Source organism: Microcebus murinus, chromosome 5, assembly GCF_040939455.1.
Source record: "Microcebus murinus isolate Inina chromosome 5, M.murinus_Inina_mat1.0, whole genome shotgun sequence".
In the NCBI taxonomy this organism is placed as follows: Eukaryota; Metazoa; Chordata; class Mammalia; order Primates; family Cheirogaleidae; genus Microcebus; species Microcebus murinus.
This window is the reverse complement of record NC_134108.1, coordinates 11955771-11970421: the sequence shown is the minus strand read 5'-3', so window position 1 is coordinate 11970421 and position 14651 is coordinate 11955771. Positions and strand designations below refer to the sequence as shown.

The 14651-nt window shown below is 40.0% G+C and overlaps 1 protein-coding gene across 3 annotated transcripts in view; it reads right to left on the bottom strand.

Annotated features, from left to right (window-relative positions):
• IPCEF1 (interaction protein for cytohesin exchange factors 1) overlaps positions 1–14289 on the bottom strand; it is a 170432-nt gene extending 156143 nt beyond the window's left edge. For all 3 annotated transcript variants that reach the window (XM_020287278.2, XM_020287279.2, XM_076002851.1), the window contains exon 1: positions 14119–14289. The gene's annotated coding sequence lies outside the window, so the exon portion shown is untranslated. The remainder of the gene's footprint in view (positions 1–14118) is intronic.
• Positions 14290–14651: the final 362 nt, after the last annotated feature.

Here is a 14651-nt window from a genome sequence, read left to right as displayed (position 1 = left end):
ATGGCTATTATTAAAAAGACAAAAATAACAGATGCTGACAAGGATGCAGAGAAAAGGAGAACTCGTATATGCTATTGGTGAGAATGTAAATTAGTACAGTCACTATGGAAAACAATATGAAGATTTCTTTAAAAACTAAAAACAGAACTATCATAAGATCAAGCAATGCCATTGCTCGGTATTTATTCAAAGAAAAAGAAATCAGTATATCAAAGGGATACCTGCATTTGCATGTTTATCAGAGCATTACTCACAATAGCAAAGACATGGAATCAACCTAAGTGTCCCTCAGTGGACAAATGGATAAAGAAAATGTGGCATTTTCTTTATATATTTTATATAAATATATATTTTATATATATATACATATACATATATATATATTTCTTCCATATATACACAATGGAATGCTATTTGGCCATTAAAAAAAGAATGAAATGACATCATCTGCAGCAACATGGATGGAACTGGAGGTCATTATGTTAGGTGAAATAAGCCAGGCACAGAAAGACAAACATCACATGTTGTCACTCATATGTGGGAGCTAAAAAAGTTGATTTTCTAGTGGTAGAAAGTAGAATGACGAATATCAGAGCCTAGGAAGGGTATGTGTGAAACCAAACAGGGACCCTCTGAGGGACCTGCTGGGACTTTCAAGCATGGAAATAAAGGAAAATTTTGAGTTTCTTCAGGGGAAGTCCCGGATACCTGGCTCATTCACTTCTCAAGTGAATGAGCAAGCTGATGAGAGCAAAGGCCCATCAAGTCTGCCAGAGTCATGAGGTGTCTTGGTTCCCTATAGAAATGAAAAGATGGCACCTTAACATATCCTCTTGAGTTGTTTTTCAGGTAAGAGGAAACTGAGGAATTGAACTCAGATCAGACTCTCCATTCTTTGTTTTAAATATCCCTCTGAGGGGCCTGTCACACCCGTCTCAATATTCCAAGGATCTCTGAATCCACTTGTACCCTTCTCCCAACTTCAGGATATCCTGCCTTTTGGGGCCAGACGGATGTATAACCTCTACATATTGATTTGCAATTCCACCTACCTAAAAGGTAACCCTGCCTTTTAAAACCCTGACTTATGCAACATTAGGGAGCTCAATGTTAAACATCAGCTGCTCACTCTCCTTGCAAAGCACCCTGCAAATAAAGCCCTTTTTCTGGGGCTGCAACTCTCAGCTTCAGTGTTCAGCTTGGCTATGGCAGGTGAGCGGACCCCAGTTTGGTTTAGTTATATGTGGGTGCGGGAAGAGGATGAAGAAAGATTAGTTAATGGGCACAAACATAGAGTTAGATAGAAAGAATAAGTTCTAATGTTCAACAGCAGAGTAAGGGTGACTATAGTGAACAACAATGTATTGTATATCTTGCTAGAAGAGGACTTGAAATGTTCCCAACACATAGAAATGATAAATACTCGAGGTGATGGACACCCCAAATATTCTGACTGGATCATTACACATTCTGTGCATGTAACAAAATAGCACAGGTGCCCCATAAATATGTGCAAGTATTATGTATCAATGAAAAAAGAAAATGTGCACAAACTTAATAGATTACAAAACAGCATTATGTTTCATAAATTATAAAACATCATGTGAAAAGGCATTCAGGATTTAGAAAGAGGTCTTTTTCTCAAAGAATAGAGCAAAAATAAAAATCAAAAGCCTAGGAAAAGACACTAGAGAAAACAGCTTTCTACTTGCCCTCTCAATAAATACTGAGCATGAACACAGGAAACTTCTCTAGTTTCTCAAAGAGAAAGGAAGGCAGACTTTCAATAGAAATGTCTATATGATAAAAAAAGATTGCTGAGTCTGAATCTTTGTCCCACTTACTCAAAGCCCTAGACCATGCAATGACATTCAAGCAAGCAGAAGAACCCCTGTCTCTCCTTTACACAGGAGCTAGGACACCAGCTGCGAGAAGAGACAAGGGCTCAGCTACCAAATTAGTCCAATGAGTATGGGTGATCATGGAAAAGAGGTACAGCAACCTCGGGGTAAGGGTGCACAAGAGATTTGGCCACAGCAATGATTCCCTGGGGTTACTGATTGGGGTGCAGAAATGGGGAGAAAGAGGAAAGCTTTTCTTACCTGAATGACCAGGTAAGAAAAGTCTCAGAACAGGCTGTGAGCTTTGTGAGCCATGCAAAATTTATCAGGCCCACACCCCTCTATCTTTTCCCAGGTGCATTTTTTTTTTTTTTTTTTTTTTTTTTTTTTTTTTTTGAGGCAGGGTCTCACTCTGTGACCCAGGCTGGAATGCAATGGTACAATCATAGCTCACTGCAGCCTCGAACTCCTGGGCATAAACAATTCTCCCCCCTCAGCCTCCCAAGTAGCTAGGACCACTGTGCCCAACTAATTTTTTTTTTTTAGAGATAGGGTCTCCCTATGTTGCCCAGGCTGATCTCAAACTCCTAGACTCAAGCAATCCTCCTGCCTCAGCCTCCCAAAGTTCTGGGATTACAGATGTAAGTCACCATAACTGGCCTCAAAGAGCAATTGTTTCGAGGCATTTTGTTCTTGACTTGCTGTCTCACTCATTATCTTTATGTTCCTGGAATCTGTGATACAAAGAACAATGTGTAGCCAATCAATAGCTTATGATATTTTATTTCTTTTTTTTTTTTTTTTTCCTATCAGAGTCTACTTTCAGAAATTTAGGTCATTTTAATGTGAATTTGTTGGTAAACAACTTAGAAACTGCCTCTTCTTTTTTCTTTAAAAATCCACTTATAACTGGTGCTAGTCAGAGTGCGTATTTGGGGCAACTTGAACCTATACTTCCAGGTGTCCATCATATTTTCTTAATATCATTGTTTAAGGTTGATAGATGTGACTGAATAAAGCAGTGTTAACCCCTACATGAGAAAGAAGAGAGCCTGTTTTCTAAAAATTAAATTTCATTTGTTTTGATCAACTCTCTATGAATTCTCCAAAAAGTATAAGGAATAAGGCCAGGGAATATTGAGTGATTAATTCGATTTCAATCACATTCCAGTTCCAATAATGACAGTGATGTAAGGGGGAAACCTGCTAGCAACAGGAAACTGGGTGGGGATCCAGAGCTGGGTCAACACTGGAAAGAAGAGTGATCAAATCATATTGTGGAATAACAGTCGGAGATCACTGAGGTTAGGGAACCTTCTCAAGAGAGAAGTTCTAGGGATAGCAGGGCCAGGAACTAAATCAGACAAGATGCCGCATGGTTAAAAGGCTCAAGGGGAAATTACAGTGACATGTCTTCTACCTTGATGAAAGAAAGCTCTGGGGCTTGAAATCTATAGAAGGGATTATTTGAGGATGGAGGATATGATCAATACTGAAAGGAATGCTGAATCCAGGAAGATTAGCATGAGAAAGATCCTAGATTTGACCAAAAGGGAGCCTTTGAGAGCAGTTTGAATGGAGTGTAATGAACAAAAACAGGCAGGAAATTTGCCAGGCTAAATCCATTCAGGAGCCCTTAATAGAGTGTGCGAATTTTCCAAGCTTTCTCCTCTTTCATCTCCTTCCTGCTACATGCTTTTTGGCTTTTTCTTTGTGTCCACTAGAATGTTCAATGCATAAGGAAAGATAAAACTAATTGTTAAATCTACTAAATGATTAGGGAAGGAACAATACAAGCACCAAAGTTGAAAGGTACCTTTATAGATTCTCTTCTTACATTCATCTTCTCATTGCTTATCTGCAATCATTGGGAATCAAGTACTTTACATGTGTACTAAAGGAAAATATTTTTAAAAATTTAAGCTATAAACAGCAAGAGAGTTGATAACAAAATTTACTATAAGGTGGAGTTTAAAGTATTTGCCTAAAGAGATTCTTTTTTCCTCCCTTTATTTAATATATACTAATCTTTTTTTTTTTTCAAGAACTTTTTCTGGTCTTATAATAAACAGAAAGGATGAATGGAGAGTATTCGGGCACATCCTCTCAAAATCCTGCCTTCCTATCTTTTAATTTCCTTTTTCTTCCCCTTTTTCTGAGATTCCAAGAATCTAAATTCTTAGAAGCAAATGCTCCATCACCCTCAGCCCCAACCTTCCTCAGCTTTGATCTGGAAATGTCTTTTTTTAACATTAAGATTTTCCTCAATGCTCAGGCAAATCTGTGCCAAACACTTCTAAAATTATTATCTGCTCAAACAAGCTTCCTCTGGCCTAACTGAGGTTAGATTGCACACACACTCTCAGCTCCAGACTGGGGCAAAGGTGGACGAGCACAAAGGAAATTCATCCAAAATATAAGAAACTTCATAGTGTCTTTTCCTTAGATTATATTATATTCCCTTGAGGCAGCTGTGTGTTACTAGGCTCGGGTCAAATAGAGGACTGGGTTCAAATTCTGACCCCAGAGTCAGACCACTGGGGTTAGATTCCTTACTGTACTATTTCTGGGTGACCTACAGCCAGATTCTGAAGCTCTCTGAACTTGTTTCCTTATCAGAAAAACGGAGCTAGTTAATCATAACAGCTCTTACTAGAAGTATTCGATTAGGAGATCAGAGAATGAATATAAAGCCTTTGACACCTTCCCTGGCAGACAGTAAGTGAACAGGACATGTTAACTGTTGGTAATAACAGTAGTGCTAACTACATGTGCCATGCAGCCACTGGCTGTGGAACCCCCGTGTAGCCTATGGGAAGAGCTACTGTAATAGAGTAGTCACCAGTCCCACCATAGATACAGAAGGGAAATACTGACAGTGGTGAATATGTAACAGAGGAAATGGCCTGGAAAAAAATGGCAAAAATATTTTCTGTCTCTTTAAAACATCCTCCACTCCTTTTTGAGAACTAAAACCTGCATTCCTGCCTCAGGCCAGGGGTTCGGAGGGCCAGAGTAATATCTTCTCTTCCTTGTGCTCCGGGAGATGGCTCAGCCTGGACCTGACCAGGGAGGTCCTGGGTGGAGGTCATGGAATTGTCTTCAGGGAGTTGGGAAGGTCAGGATCATCAACTGTAGTTGAACAGCAATTGCCTGAAGCTGAGAACCCACCCTTTAAAATCTCCGTATTTCTGTTTATTATTAGGACAGATGGCATTTTTTGGACAGTAGTCTCCATCCCCCTCCTTTCCTGGCAAAGTCATAAACTTCTCTTTCCTTCTCTTCAAACTACTTGTTCTTGTTCCTACTGTTAGAAACAAAGAGCCCTCTTGGACTCTTATTTTCTGCCTTTACTCTAAGTCTCACCTCAGTGGCTCTCCCTGCCCAGAAAGTTGCAAGCATTGCCTAGGATGCCTCACAGAACAGGCGCATCCATCCATGGGCCAAAGGCCCACCTCCACAGTGGTAAGAAATATAAACTTGTGGGAAGTAGACAGTGGTGCTCAATGCCTGAACTCAGTCCAGGATTGAGAGGGGCATCTCTTGCTAATTTGCTCCCAATGCACAGAGCACAAGGAAGATGCAGTGCAAAGTGGAAATGACCATACCCCATGTCTAGGAACCTGCTGCTACCAGGAACACCAGCTTGGAAGCAAAATCACTTCCAAGAGAATCAGAAATCCCTGAGCCTCACTTACTTTGGTGACTTCTCCCCGTGCTGGCTTCTCCCTGTGCTGGCTTCTCGGCTCAGAATATCTGGGATTCTGGCATTCCTCTCAAGGCAACTGATTTGTACATAACTTTGGAATGCTTGTTAGTGTTCACAAAATAAAACTAAATAGTACTCAAGTGCCCAGCTCAAACCTGGCTTGACAATTCCTCCTTCAAGTCTCCATTACCTATGCAAAAGTGGCTCTGGTTGATTAATCAAGTTGAAATTCCAAGTGCAGAAAATTCCAGTAGCTGTGTCCCAGAGTAAAATCCAGCTCTAGCTGGAAAATCTTGACCATATTTGACCAAGAGAGTTCAAGTTCAGATCTTCCTCTTTGATAGTATGGCTGTAACTGAATCTAACCAAGAGGAGATAGTAATTCACATGATTATAAAGGAATTTCGAAGGTGATCTTATTCATTCTATTGCAATGAAACACCTGGCACATTGCCTAGAAAATATCAGGTACTTAATAAGCATTTGACGAATGTTAAATATTCATAAATAAGCCCTCATCATATTATATGATTAACATTCACAATCACTAGTGAGAACAACTCTTTTGACTGTTTTGTCAGGATGGAAAGAGAGGTTGAGATTTATGGCCTACCAAGGAATAAGAAAATAAGACCTTTAATATCATTTGCTTTAAGCATTTAACTATTAGAAAGAACAAAGTTGTTATAAATGACCTGTACTCCAAGTGGATAAATAGAAAATTCCCACTGCAACCATTCATTTTCTAGAAAGCAGAATCTTCAAACAGGTTCAAGATATTAATGAGATTGTATATATTCTCATCAGTCAAAAAATTATTGCAAACTTTCCCCAATTGTGCTGTCTAAGCTATCCAAACAGAATAGTCATTAACAAGTAGCCTAAAAGTCATGGTTTTTGTATTTACAGCCATTTGCTCAGTTTTTCAAGGAATTAAAGGTTTTTTCCTTAAAACATGAATTTATGTAAGTGCAGCCAAATGTCTTTTGATGAGCTGTGCCACCTTACTCAGAATTATATGCTACAAGCGTGAGTAATGTTATACTGAAACTGCTGGGAAGTGTTTTAAGTTGGCTTCATCTCTTTCTTTTCTGAGAGGTCTGTATTTTCCTATTTTCGACTAACAAGGTTCATTATCTACATATACATTTGCCTATAAATAAGTGGTTACATGTTCTATTCCTCTCTGACATTAGAGATCAGTGCATAAAACTTCTAACAATGCAGTTTCCTTTAAGATAGTCAGGAAAAAAAAAAGAACTTTTACCCTGTTCAAATGTGAAAGAATCTATCCAAGCACAAATTTCTATTGAACATTTAGAAAAAGATTATATAAAAATTAATAACAAGTATAAAGAAAATTAAATATGGATTTATTAAGAGAGAAAGCACAGATTTTAGTTTTGCACAGATTAAGTGAATTTGCCTCCTGCAATGATGTTTACCTGTTAAAAGAATGTTGCTCTGCTAGGGGTAATTACGATAATGGGAATTAGGGTAATTTAAACTCTACTGAAAAGCAGATTTAGGAGATTCTTATGTTGCAGAGAAATACAAGAATAAATAAATCCTGGCTATTTATACTGTCAATAAAGAACCTATACAGGTACCAGACTAAGTTTATCCATCAAAATGATCAACAATTATAGATAAAACCACTAAAATAATCCAACATTCATTAATTGGGAAGTTTCCATTTGCTATATGCTTAAATTGGAGCCTTAGATTTTATATTTAGAGCAAAGTTCCATCACATTGCATCATTTTCCAATTCAGAATATTTTAACTTTTCTTTTAATGTACAACTGGGATAAGAAAATATCCCCCCAAATAGACACAAATATTCCATATCTAGCAAATGACCACATTGGCATAATAATCCAGAATCCTTAGCTAGACTCAATTTATGAAAGGATGCCCTTTTGTAGATTTCACAATAGCCTGATTTTCATTTTGTAAATGTGCATCATTGTTTAATGTCTTTATTCATTCCCATTCATCGATGAAGTGACTCTACTGTTTGAGGCCCAATGCCACAGGTTAAAGTCAGAGAAATGAGTCATGTTGGATCTGGTCCCTAGAAATGCTTGCCAGCAGTATAGATGGGTTTATTACTAGCTCTGAAAATGACTTTTATTCTCTACTCTCTGTATTCATTTCCTAGGGCTGTGGTAACAAAACACCACAAATTGAGTGGCTATAAACAACAGAAATGTTATTCTCTCCCAGTTTTAGAGTCCAGAAGTCCCAAATTAAGGTGTTGGCAGCTCCACATGCCCTCTGAAACCTGTAGGGAAGTTTTCCCTGACTTTTCCTAGCTGCTGATGGTGGTCAGCAACCCTTAGCGTTTCCTGGCTGCAGTTGTATGACTCTAATCTCTTCTCTGTGGTTCTATGGCATCCCCCCATGTGTCTGTCTTCACACGTCTGTCTTCTTGTAAAGACACCAATCATGTTGGATTAGGGGCCCACACCACTCCAGCATGCCCTCATCTGAATTTAACTAATTATATCCACAACCATCTTATTTCCAAATAAGATCACATTCTGAGTTACTGGGGGTTAGGACTTCAAAATCTTTTTTGAGGGATGTGGGAGGTACAATTCAACCTATAATACCCCCTACTACTTTTAATCTAAACCTTTTCTGCCTATAAAGCCTTTGTACGTCAATTGAGTCTCTATATGGTTAAAAAAAAAAAAAAAGTATGGGATATGAGCAAAAAACAGAAGGGCTCCATTGGTTTATAATATTTTTATTTTCTTCAAATCATATCTACTTCATCTCATTTGGTCCCCACACCAAAGCAGATTGGTGATTTATTTTTATGTCAGCTTTTATAGATGAGAAAACTCAAGTGTGGGGAAGTAGAATGCATTGCTTGATAGTACACAATTGTTTTATGCCACAGGCAGACCACTCAGGTCTCTTTACCTCTAGGTCTGCGTTTTTCCCACTAAAAAAACAACACCTAATATATAGAGCCCTTTCAAAATGGGTCCATTGATACACAAAATGGACAAAATGGAGGTTTTCAAATCAGATAGGACATTTTTTAAAAAAGAACAGCACGAGGGGTCTTTGTGGTGACAGAACAGTTGGTATCTTGACTGTGGACCCCCCAGGGATGGTTCTGAGGGTCCCTCCAGTCCCCTTCCGCTCCCTGCTGGGAGGAAGTGTTCCCTACACAACGCTGCTGGGCTGCCTCAGAAGTAGGCTACGTTGACAATCCTATATATACAGTCACACCAGGGCGCAGGAGAAAATACAATTTCTTCCCGCTTCTCGATAGGGAAGTGGAAAGGAATTTCACTTAAGGAGATTTCAAAGTAGAAGGCGAATCTGCTCAGACTCAGCCTTGGTCTCCTAATTCTTGGTCTCAGATAGGCTATCTTATGTAAGAAAACCTTGAACATAAATGAAAACACAGTAGCGTTGTGCAGAATGGTAGTTAGACCACAGGTTCAAGGACACAAAGGTCTGGGTTTGAATCCCACCTCCCCTCTGTCTAGAAGAGTGGTTTGAGACAGGTGCTTTACCTCCCTGAGCTTCTGTTTCATGGAGATGACACTAGCACTATTTGCCAGAACTGTTTTGGAAAGTGACTGAAATTACAAATGGAAATGCACACTTAAATGTAAAAATACAAAACGCTGATCACAGTGCCTAGAACATAGCAAATGCTGAATAATATCATTGGGGTACTGGGTTTTCAGTTTTCTTGTTTTTTGTTTTAGGCAGTGTCTTGCTCTATCACCCAGGCCTGGAGTGCAGTGCCACAATCGTAGCTTACTGCAGCCTCGAACTCCTGGGCTCAAGTGAACCTCATGCTTCAGCCTCCCAAGTAGCTGGGACTACAGGCGCACAACACCACACCTGGCTAATTTTTCTTATTTTTTGTGGAGACAGAGTCTCACTATGTTGCCCAGGTTGGTCTCAAACTCCTGGCCTCAAGCAATCCTCCCACCTCAGCCTTCCAAATTGCAGGTATTACAGGCCTGAGCCACTGCATCTGGCCTATCATTGTTTTTTGTTTTTTTTTTGAGACAGAGTCTTACTCTGTTGCCCCAGCTAGAGTGCCGCGGCATCACCCTGGCTCACAGCAACCTCAAACTCTTGGGCTCAAGTGATCCTTCTGCCTCAGCCTCCCAAGTAGCTGGGACTACAGGCATGCGCCACCATGCCCGGCTAATTTTTTATATATATATCAGTTGGCCAATTAATTTCTTTCTATTTATAGTAGAGACGGGGTCTCGCTCTTGCTCAGGCTGGTTTTGAACTCCTGACCTTGAGCAATCCGCCCGCCTCGGCCTCCCAAGAGCTAGGATTACAGGCGTGAGCCACAGCGCCCGGCCTATCATTGCTTTTTATTCAATGCTCCACATATGAAATATTCTTAAACTGCTAGGGACTATCTGTTAAAAATCCTACTGTGCTGCTATTTCAATTCCATGTTGCAGGCTGGATTATTGTTTGTTTGATTAATTCTTTCATTTCTAACTTTATTTAGTTTTCACTGAAGATCTGGTCATTTGTTATTCAGGCTTTTATGATTCATCTCCATTCTACTAATGTTGGGGTGAGTGTAAGCCGGCTAACTTTTCACCTTTCAAATGCTTCTATTTCAACCCCTGTGTTAGTCTGGGAGGACATCCTTTGTTCACGTTTGCTTGGCCCGTCACCCTTTGCCAACTCTCTCACTTCTAAGACATAGATTGTCTCTAAGATGAAGACAGGAGATGCTTTTCAATATCTGCAAGTCAAAATGTTTTATTTTGGTTAAGTCTCTGATTAGGGACTCCACAGTGACATGCTGGCACTGTGAGATGGCAGGGCCAAGATTATACCAACAGGAACTATATTCTTTTTTTCTTTTCTTTTTTTTTTTTTTTTTATATTTCAAGAACAAGTGCCATAATAAAGAGTAATAATTCTTTTTCTTTTTTAGACCCTTGTTTTTCACACTGAAAGAATAAGGGTTCTTAACTCTACAGAATAATTCTTATTTCAACAAAATTGTTTTCATGACCTCTCCATATGTACTCTGAGATGCTAGAGATACATCAACATTCCTTTAAAAATGAATTACTCTTAGGCTGGGAGATCTAAATTTAACTGAGAATGGATAACTATTGAATTGACTATTGAACTTGCCAGGAAGTCAACCAATTCAGCTTTAGAGGCAGTTGTAAATCATGAAGACAAAATAACCCATTTTCATGTCATTCTAGGAATTAATGGACTTCATTTCCTTGTTCACACTTCAGAGCTGACACGATTCTGTACCAGTCTTCATCTCAAAGGGATCCCTCTCCAAAGACTAAAAAACATAAATATTAGGTGTCCTTCCTTAGACTGCAATGAACCACAAACTGTACTCACTATAACTAAAAAAACTACTTTTGTTTTCTGTTTGATAGGGGATTAAAAGAGGATTAAGTTTTTGCTCAATTTTTTCAACATTTGTTTTATTTTCAGATTATTAAAATAGTCCAGGTATATTCCACTATTGAAAATTTTGGGGAAAAAATAGAGAAGTATAAAGACAAAAATAACCCTTGGCTATAAACCCGCTATTCACATATTAACATTTTAACATATTTCACCTAAATCTTGCTTCTCTGCAGTATTTTTCTATAGTTGAAAAAGTTCTCTTCCTGCTTTTTTGACTTAGCATTACATCATGAGAATATTTCCATAAGTATCATTTTATTGATGGCATTCCTTTATATACCACCATGTGCTTAACCATTCTGACAACTAGGCTTATGACATTTATTTTTAATGAATGATTCTCTTAAAAGACTCCTGTTCATTTTATAAAATTTAGGAAATACCAAAAAGCATAAAGAAAAAAAGAGAAATTAGTGATTAAATTTTTAAGTATGGCTGTGGTGATTTGAACACTGGAGAAAATATATTGACAACTGCCATTTAGTGCAATCATATTTCTAATCCTCACATAGCAACCCCAAAAGGTCGGTATATGATAATCACCACTTTATCAGTTCAGAGGTCATAGAGCTAGTAAGTGGTAGATACAGGTTTCAAACAGATGTGTCTGATCCCAAACTTTGTTTTCTCTTGACTATATCACACTGATCTTCCCATCATTACCTTAACTGCCACCACCACCATCTCTGTCACCACTTCTACTATCACCTCCACCACCATCACCACCTTCACCATTACCTCCGCCATCTCCAACTACCATCTCTGTCATCATCTCCACCATCTCCAACCACCACCTCCACCATCTCCAACCACCACCTCCGCCATCTTTATCACCACACTTCTATCACCAACTCCACCATCTCCAACCACCACCTCCACCATCTCTATCACCACCTCTACCATCACCTCCATCATCTCCAACATCATCTCTATCATCACCTCCACCATTTCTGTGTTACTTCTTTTTTTTTTTTTTTTTTTTGAGACAGAGTCTCGCTTTGTTGCCCAGGCTAGAGTGAGTGCCGTGGCGTCAGCCTAGCTCACAGCAACCTCAAACTCCTGGGCTCGAGTGATCCTTCTGCCTCAGCCTCCCGGGTAGCTGGGACTACAGGCATGCGCCACCATGCCCGGCTATTTTTTTTTTATATATATATCAGTTGGCCAATTAATTTCTTTCTATTTATAGTAGAGACGGGGTCTCGCTCTTGCTCAGGCTGGTTTTGAACTCCTGACCTTGAACAATCCGCCCGCCTCGGCCTCCCAAGAACTAGGATTACAGGCGTGAGCCACAGCGCCCGGCCTTCCTCCACCATTTCTAACTATCACCTCCACCATCTCCAACCACCATCTCTATCATCACCTCCACCATTTCTAACCATCACCTCCACCATCTTCAACCAACACCTCCACCATGTCTATCACCAACTCCACCATCTCCAATCACCATCTCTACCACCTCTATCATCACCTCCACCATCACTTCCACCATCTCTAACCATCTCCACCAACTCTATCATCACCTCTATCACCTCTACCATCTCCACCACCTCTATCATCATCACCACCATCACCTTCACCACTATCACCACCACCACCATACTGCTACCCCTTTCATTTTGCTGACCTAGGGCTTTTTATCATCTTTTGTACATACCTTTCTTCACTCCACTTTCATAATCTCCTCCTCTCCTGCTTCACTCTGACCTTTTCCAACCTATGTCTGGGTAACCTTAAGAAAGCAATGGCTCCCCTACCACACTCATTTTATGAACAGTCCCAATCATTCATTCATGCAGCCAATATTTACTGAGGGCATGTGATATGGCAGGCACTGTTCTGAGTGCTGGGAGTATAGTAGTTCCTTCATTTGTGGGATTTTCTTTAATACTAAAAAGCTTATTTTTTTAGCATTTTCTTCACACACACACACACACACACACACACACACAACACACACACAGTTGCTGTATTCAACCTGCTTGCAAATTGTCAACCTGCACTTCGGTTACCAGCTTGCCCTGCCTAGCCTCCAAGTTGGGTGGAAAGCAGAAGTGAGCTGTTCAAGAAGGATATGCGAGTCAAAAGGAAAGTCTCAGGCAATAGTTGTGAAGTAATTTCTTATCTCTTATTGCCACAGCAAGCTACCACAGGAAAGAACTTCCTATTTCCATACTCCAATGATGTATATTTGCTTAATGCAGCTTGCCTGAAATAGTTCATGCATAGACCCACTCCAGAAAACACGCTTAATATATAAAGAGAGGAATGGAAGGAAGTTGAAAGGTAAATTTAAAAATGAGTACATCCGCACACATGCAACCTTAGGTCCTTTTCCTATTCTCTTGCGTGATGTGAGCAGAAAGAAACCTGTGTTCTTTCTGTTTCTGTTTTCTCTGTAAAATAAATAACCGCATGGGAATCAGACTTTATGTATTACTTTACAATGTCAAGGACAGTAGTAGGAACATATAAGCCCCTCAAGACTAATAAAATCCACCGCTATAGTCAGTGATGCATTGGTGGGCATAACTCTGACTCCTATAATTAAATTCTTTCACATAGACCCAAGCAAAGAAAATCAAGCACCCCAGATACCCTTAGTAATAGTGTCTGAACCAACAACACCTAGCTCTCCTTTCTATGTCAGTGATATTTTGTCAAGCCTGTGGCCTTTATCTAAAAGTAAAATTCCCTCCAGCTGCCTGCACTCCCAGGGAATTCCTCCACAAAGAACACATTCTCAAAAGAGGGCGGCCACAGAGTGTTTCCCCAGATGAACTCCTCAGGACTCAAACAAATGCAGAATTGTACTTTTCTAAATCAAACCCATGGTCTGCAGTCCAAGCAGCTATCAATACAACACCCATTTAAGAAAAAGAGAAAATCAGAGTGAGTACACAACTCTGTCCTTCAAGGCTCTAGCAGAATCCGAGGGCCGTCAGCCCTGGACCTCACAGCGGCAGGTGTGTGAGGAGCTGAGCAAGTATCATATCCTAAAAGCCACATTTCAGGCCTCACTATTCTAAAGATAGTGCTAGGGTATCGATTGCTCTGCCACCTTGACATGCCAAGCAGTTACTTCTCACGCATCAAACAAAAAGTGCTTTTACTTACATGCAATAAAAAGAGAGTAAATCCCAGAGCTGCCTCTCTATTCCTGAAGTCAGAAACCTCATAGTACTTGGAGGCAAAAGCTGAGAACTCCACTAGTAGCAGCCACAGCTCTGGAGGCTCAGTCCACGCAGGACTAGCAATAGACGCCGATTGGAGAATAAAGCTCTTTAGAAAGAAGAGGAAATGTCATCTCTACTTCCTCAATTCTATTGTTTCTCCTTCTTTTTATTAAACCCTTCCTTGATGACAATGACCAGGACACAATCCATGCAAACCAGACATGCTCCGTCTGTCTGACTTCCCGTGTCGTTAAGCACTGCCCAGAGTGTTCACATCCAGGACACACGTGTGAGGCGGTACATGGCTTTGCTCTTCTGTATGGGGGGCAAAGGTGATTGTTTACAGGCATGAAGAGGAAGATGATTTGCAGATCCGTTCTTGGCATGCTTGGGTGAAATGCCACTTTTTAATCGTCAACCTCTTTTAGCTTCAATCTTCTTTCAAATTTCCATCCTTTCTCCTCTCCTCCTCGT